This window comes from Bombus pascuorum, chromosome 12, assembly GCF_905332965.1.
Source record: "Bombus pascuorum chromosome 12, iyBomPasc1.1, whole genome shotgun sequence".
NCBI classification, from domain to species: domain Eukaryota; kingdom Metazoa; phylum Arthropoda; class Insecta; order Hymenoptera; family Apidae; genus Bombus; species Bombus pascuorum.
Window position 1 is genome coordinate 5,206,204 of NC_083499.1, and position 8,247 is coordinate 5,214,450.

Below are 8,247 nucleotides of genomic sequence, written 5' to 3' on the forward strand. Positions count from 1 at the left end.
GGTAGTATTGACAAAATCTGTAATCATTTAGTTGCCAACCCAATATTCTACGCAAAGAACGCTAAAACGATGAGACACGGTGTAGGAAATTCGTAATGTCCAGTAGAAATAAGACGAGCGAATTATATCGTTGCGTTATACTCTCGGTTATGTAAATCGAAGGGTTGAGGGTTCAGAGTCGTGCGCAAGCGATTCTCTTAATTCCTTTTCCGCCTACTTTTAATTGATTCAATTAGAAGGGCAAATACACGATTAAACAAAGCCCCGGATACTTTTGAAATACCGTGAAACGCAACACTTCGGTAACGTTTCCCCCGCAGTACTTGGAGAACCAGCCATCGGCAAGTTTTACTCATTAAGTAAGGCATTATCATGGAGGCAACGTCTGAAGTAACGTTCTGCAACGATATGCAATCAAGTGCACAGACGAGCGGCTCACTTAAATTACTGCTGCAGAGTTATCGAACGTAGGACGAGAACTTGGCTCGTTAACGCGGTGGCCTCGGAATCACACGGGCCAACTTTCAAATTCACAGATACCGATATGCGTCGATTTTCCAATCGGTTAACGACCGCGCGCGGAAACACCGAATATTTTTTTTTGTTTCCTGGGATTTTTAATTGACGCGAAACTATATTTTTCCGCAACAAATAAAATTCGACTGGTAATGAATCACCCGATACATCTTGCGAAACGTTCCCATCTCTCTTTCGAATCTTTGAAAATCTAAAAACCGGTGATTATTAGGGTTCAGAGACAGTATTTTTTACAGAGTCGAAGAACAGAGTGGTCGTAGAATACCAAGAAACAAGTTACCTTCGAGGAGGAAAGAAAACTTTATATAGTGGCGTTCATATAGTGGAAATTCATGAAAAAAAAAGTGTTTGAGTAGCAAACACTGTCACGTCCTAATAGTGAAGAAAATTCAATGTTTCGTTTTAATGTAGACAGATCGTTTGACAATTGATTAGAGAAGTGGAAAGATAATTAACTAACAATTTATTGTTACCTTCTTTTTTTTTCTCTTTTTCTTCAGTCTTCTATAGAGGCGATTATTAGCATCATTATTCTAATATTTGGAAAGGGAAACTCCACTTAAATTCTATACCACGGAGTATGTAGAAGATTTCCTAATATGAAATGAAGATTTTCAATTTTTATCACTTGCAGCGTGTTTCCTACAAGTACTGGAAAGTTCCTCGAAGAGAGAAATTCGAATGCTATTTTAATTTGTCAATCAGATAGACGAAATTAATTGGACATAATGGAAGTAGATATCAGGATCGAGGGAACATAGGGAACGAGATTAATTAGCTCGAGTCGAATATTAGTTTGAGAATTCTGTAAGGAAGCTGAAAAAGTAGCTCATCCCGCATTCTTCAAACATAAATGATCGTAGCAGCTATTCAGACGATAATCCAATTAATGACAAATATAATCGCATGAAACTTGCATCGTATTTTCTCGACGCATGACCAAATATTTGTGAATAATTTTAAGTCGCTCGATTTATAATAATCTACTACTTTTTATTGTAAAAACTCGCTTATATATACGAATACTGTCTTGAATTTATTTGAACGATCGTTGAGACATTGCTGAGGTATATTGGACAGCAGAATTTCTGAAGATCAATTTATTTCGTTGATGGATCGGTGTCGAAAGAAGACGAAGATTAAGTGTAACATGTAATTCGACTATTGCCACTGTTCCATTTTTCCATTCACTTTTCTCAACTTTCCCATCGCATTTCGGATAAATCTCTTGGTAAGATTTTTCCTTTCTCGAGATACGCTGTTGAAAGAATTTTTCGTCCACAAGGAGGTCGAAAAATTTTTTTTAACATTTTTCTCTTATATTGCAAAAGTGATTGTTGCATTATACGAAAATTCCACGATTCGCATAGCTACGTCTTTTTATTATTCGGTTGGCAACTAAGTGATTGCGGATTTTGTCAATACCTCCTAATGGCAAAATCCGCAATCACTTAGTTGCCAACAATTCAGATAATTCCAGCTTCAGCGAACAGCAAAGAATCCTTTAAAATTAAACTTCCTTCGATTTATTACCGATTTATGTCACGTTTCTATATTAATTTATGTGTTAGAATTTAATCTTAAAGTTAAGATTAATAATCTGTGGAAGACACAATGTTTATGTTAAAATAATATTCAGTGATGTTTATTAAACAGAACTACAGAACCTGATGTATATAAGTGAGTGATATAATTAACAAAGTATGGAGATTGTTGATTGTTGGTTAGTTACTCTCAGACTAGACATAGGTAGTGACCTATGATCTTAAATATTTTGGACCCCATTCTCTATACAATAATGAATATAACCTATGTAAGTGTCCTGTTCAAATGCCTGTGTGGGTGTCTGTGTAAGGGTATTGTGCCTATACGTGAAATATCGTTGTATTCCAACATTATGTGTCTTATATTCTTCTTTTCTACGTTTTATTTTTACATTTCTATGCTTTGTTTATACATCTTTATTTACGTATATATACAGGGTAACGTGTACAAGCAGACACGAGGTGATTCCTCGTGAGAGAATAAGAACAAAATATGGAATACAAAGTATTCATTTGGAAATAATGAACATTTTTCGAAGGTTCAGTTTGCGAGAAAATCGAGTTTGAAAATTTATCAAGTATATTTTAATTCCGGTCCAGACAGCACTAGATAATCGACAGGAGGTCGTTTTTTTAGGTTAGCAACTAAGTGATTGCGGATTTTATCATTACCGCCTCATTACAACAGCCGCAATCACTTAGTTGCCAACCCAATACGTGTGAAAATAAGTCGAAAGTGCGGAATACAATTTGCAAATTTATCATACACTTGTAAGCACCAGATCGATTCTCAACTAAACATGTTCGAACTCCATTTTCTCGAAAATAAAGCCTCGAACGGGGAAATTTTATTTCACATCTTTTTACTTACAAACGCTTCTGCAGTAATATGCCACCGATTGTTTGTTCATACTCAGTCGGTAATTAGCCACGTTCAAGTACAGTCGATAAATTCTTAAACTCGATTTCCCCAAAAACTAAACCCTAGATCAACACACTTTATCGCATATTTTGTTCTTATTTTTCCATATTTATTTATATATTTATATACATAAAAGCAATCGCGTAAAATTTTCCCAGCCGAAACGAGGTCGCGGATGGAAGAAGCTTAAAAAGCGATGTAAAAGAAGTTACGTATTATAAAAGAAGTTTTTTATGCTACGTCGAATAAATTGGACATAGGTGGAAGTAAAAGAAAAGGAAATATTGGATAGCTTAATGATTTCTTTCGCTCGAAATACCTCTGCTACGAATAATAAAACGTTGGGACGTGGGGAGACCGAGTTCCATTGGAGCATGCTCCGTACCGGAAACAAACGTCAACGGCGAACAGATCGATGATTCGCGTCCATGGAAACGGCGGATGGACCAATGCGAGGAGGCTATTCTCCTTTCCGGACAGGCGCATCTGCCTTTTCCCTCTCGTCTCTTGCTACCCTACTGAAAGAAAAACGCGGTTTCTTCTACCAACGAGAATCAAGTAATATTTATCTGGATGCACCGTGGCGAAACGAGCAACGTTTCCTGCGTAACGATAATATCGAACACCTCTCATCAAATTTTCCATCCAATAGAATTTCCATAAATCGGAACTTTTATAAGCCCTAAATTACCTATTTACTATCAATTCAGCATATCACGATCGAGACAGATGTATTATTACGTTAGGTGGCAAATATGCGAAATAAACGAGGAAAATCGAGTTTCTTTAAGAAATTCAAAAACAACCAGCGGAAGTACGAACTTCTTCTTACGAATTCCTGGAATTTTAATTCGGCCATTCTAGAAATGAAAATTACACGATTCCAAGAAACCTTGGAAATGCTTAGAATCGAAATATTGGCCGGGAAAAATTCCCTTTGAAAACGATCGATTAAATTTAAACTGCCCAATTTCCTAGATTGAAGCTGTCCCTAGTTATTGATTTTCCAAAAACAAATGCAAACGCCACGCGTTATTATCATCTCGCAAATAAAAGTAAATTTCCCCGAATTACTAAATTCAAACCTGCTATTTATTCTAATTAAGTTAAAAAAAAATCTTCCGCCTTAAAACATCTGATATGTCGCTGATGAAATTCCCATAGTTTTATCGCGTAATCAATTCGATTATTTTCGAGAGGAAACGTTTCACAATCTCTGGCGAGTTCCGGGCGAAATCTCGAGAGGGAAGAACGCGTTTTCCCGTGTTGGGTGCGCGGGACATCGCGAGGCCGCGTCCACCCGACACCTCAGGGTTAATTAATTTAAAACAAAGTTAAAGTCAGGTGACGTGCAGCCACCAACGCGAGCGAATGCACTCGAGCGAGCGTCGTTGGTAACGTAATACGGAGTCGGACTACCTGACCGATCTGACAGTAAGCTCGAAACAAAATCGAATCGGTGCACGAGGAGCATCCGTACAGCTGGAACTCGTTTATAAACAAGCGTCCCCTTTTGGTTTTCACTCGAATCGATTGAAAAAGAAAAATAAGTAACAAAAAAAAAAAAAGAAAAAAGAAATAAAAAAAAAAGTAACACAAGAAGAAAAAAAGAACAGAGAAAGGCATCGCCTTAATCTTTTCCTTTTAAAGTCGCGAGCTAATTCCACTTGTGCCATAAATATCAAATTCTACGTCCGCTGAGCTTCATTCCCCTTTTTTCCTACAGTTTCACTTCCTGTGTTTTACTTCCTCTTCCATTTTATGGGTTAACCAAACGATCTTTTTGAATTGGTTATTATTTATGATTTTTTACAAATGGTTTTTTTTTAGTAGATAGTTGAAGATCGATGGACTTTAAAAGCTTCGCAAAAAAATGGGAAAGGTATCTTTTTCGTTCGATCGAATTAACGTTGAAACAAGATGAAATTAATATGTGGATATTAACGTTGGTAGTTAGATGGGATTCTCGTGTAACGACGATAAAAGCAAGTGATTTCTAGGGATTTTTTTTTTTTAGACTAACTGTACTAGTTGTATGGGACTAGACCTTTTTAACATGTAAATAGATAGTCGTGAGGTACAAACGTAATTCTTTTCTTTTGGTTAATTGTTTATCGTATATCATACAAGTCTTGGTGGTCATTTTCGACAACGTAACTATTTTTGATTTTAAACTACATAGGATCGAACCTATTCTTGAAAGAAAAAGATGAAAAATTGTGAAGTGGATATTAAACGTGTTGGCTGGTTTATTAAAGAGACGAGTGATAAAATTGTAATAGTCAAATACATATATTAAAATCACTTTAAGTACAAGTCCAGAGATAGTGTATTAGTGGTTATAATCGTTTAGTGTTACTGTTCAACTATACGCTCACTATTCCACTAACTATTCGACTATATGACTCCTAGAGAGCACATTCGTCTATTTGTATCGACAGGTTATTATAAAAAGTTCAAATGTAACTCTGGTTGACGATTATAAATAGCAGCGAGAATATCTTATCCGGAGTTTGTTTACCTTTAGACATCTAGCAAATCAAAACAACCAACAAACCAAGGCACAATAATATGAGTCTCTGCCGATTGAAATTTGTTTTTTATTTTATTTTGGTTTTTACAATTTGTCCAGAGGGACATTTGGTAAAGTATTATATCTTAGTGATTAGGAAAGAAAAAAAAAAAATATAGCATGTGGGTGGCTACCCACAGCGGGATGCCATTTTCGTGTTTGCTAGGTTATATCTTTTGCGGTGTTTTATATTAAGTGCGATATCACGTATGAATTAATTAGTATCTATGACTTTAATTAAAAATACAATGTTTTATTGCATTTCGATAATTTCATCGACGATATGTTTTTCATATATATAGTGGCTGCAAAAAATATTTCCGCATACCCTCATTTTCCAATGAAGCTGTCTTTTTATCGGCTTCTACATTCCATTTCTGTAATATCAAATTTTTGTAATTATATTAAAATACCATTAAATGATACGATATTTAAAATACCTGAACCTAGTTAGTTGGTATATACTGCTGTGTATAGCTAATACAATTCCGTGCAAGTACTTTTTACAGTCATTGCAAACATAATATAATGATTGGTACGAACGAATCATTAACATACATACATACATAACATATAATAGAAATCCACTTATCTGAACTTGTTTGGAAGACAAACAGTTTATATAATTGGAGTTCATGTAACAGCAGCTTTCCAATTATTTATTCATTTATTCATTTATTTAAACGAGAAATAACAATAAACTCTTTGGCATATAAGATGATAAAGCAAGAGAAGATTGCAGTTAAATATTGTGTATATATATACATATAGATTAAAGATATAAATATAAACATAAAAATAAATTAAAGTACACATTCCAACGAGTATTTTAAGAAGACTAAGGTTCGCCAAAATAAATCTGTTTCTACATGAAATTAGTTGGTACGATCTAGTACGCGATTAAAACAACGACAATAATCATAAATTGCGCGATGTCTATTAACCTAAAACAAATTATTATTTCCAAGACACCTTCAAGGAATGTTAAGAAAGAACTGTCGTATCACGTTAAAACAGCGAACAGTACTCTTGGCTATTTTACTTATCAATAGGACGTCGAACATTAGTCTCCATTTACTCAGTGTCTGTAGATTCAAGTTATAGAAAATTTCGTCATGAATATTAGAGAAATCTATCATATCATAATCTGCCAATGTTTATCTGGTCCGATCGCAAGCCCAAGGAATTTACGCTGAACTTTCTTCATATTATTCGTGGGCGAGAGACGACAGGGAAATCGAACGAGACTGCGATATTCTGAAATCGATCTAAATCATCGCCAATATCTACTATTTTGTCGAAATAAGTTATTATTATAGCAATTATGTAACGCAGGTTCGACGACAGTATATATATATATATATATATATATCGTATAATATTAGGTTGTTCGAAAAGTTTCTTTCGTTTTATAAGGAAATAATACACGCACAATGTTTTTTGTTTTATATCAGTTTATTATACACAAATTATACACAAACATAATAATAGAAATAGAACGAAATGGATTGTTGAAAATAACAACACGAGTTTGCGCTCGCCATCTATATACAGATGCGCTAGTTACAATAAATAGTAACTAAAAGATAGTTCTAGATACAATCGATAGATTTAATCGATAGGTTTAAGATGTTCTTTTGTTTTTATCCCTAGTCCATGTAAGAAAGTGCGATAAAGGTTTTTCGGCTCAAAACGGTGTGATAAATTTATCCAAAAAATAAAATAATAGTTATTGTGATCCTACCTCTGAATACAGAAATAATAACATGGATAACACCTAATTCAATAAAATAATATAAAATAGAAATTGTTGCTCATCTATTATCACATTATGAAACGAAAGAAACTTCTCGGATAACCTAATATATATGTCATATAATATATATATATATATATATATATCGTAATATACATATTTAACCAAGCTCATAAGCCGAAACAAATAAACTACTGTGCTGTATGTTTCGTTTGTATAGTGGGAGGTCAGATTCAGATAAACGAATTGAAGCAGCAAAAGTTCAGGTAATCGGGTATCTATTAAAAATTTCATCCAGACAAATCCAGTTCTATACCGTATGCGTCAGTTTTAAATTTCAATTTCTAAGATCCTAGAGCCGATCGTCTCGAAGGAGTGGGAATGATTTACACGTAAGAAGGAATAATAATGGAGGAAGATTTTTGTGCGTAGAAAATAAGAACGAAAGGAGGTAGAAAGAAGAGGAACCTTATCGCAGAAAGCGGAACCATTTCTCGCTGCTCTTTGACATCTCGTTCGCCCGACGATTTCCTTATTGTTTGTATAATCGATAAATTGTGCGCCTAGGGGAATACATACGGGATGCTTCACGGTGTAAAAACCGCGTAATCTACTGCCGTTCGTGGGCGGGGCGGGTATCGAGCAAGAGCCAGCAACGAGACAGTCTCGGAAGACTATAAATCTCACGATACAACTTCGACTTCCGGTTTCCCTGTCTTTCCACAACACGTCGATTCCTAATTCATTTGAAACTTCCCAGAAAGTTCGACGATAATTTCAATGACTCACTTATCCAGCTGTCCTAGTATATTCTAAGAAATGAGAAAAGGAATTATTCCACAGAATAATAAAATTATGTACCTCTGTAAGATACCAGGAAGAAAACTTTGATATTATAAATGATTTTATAATACAC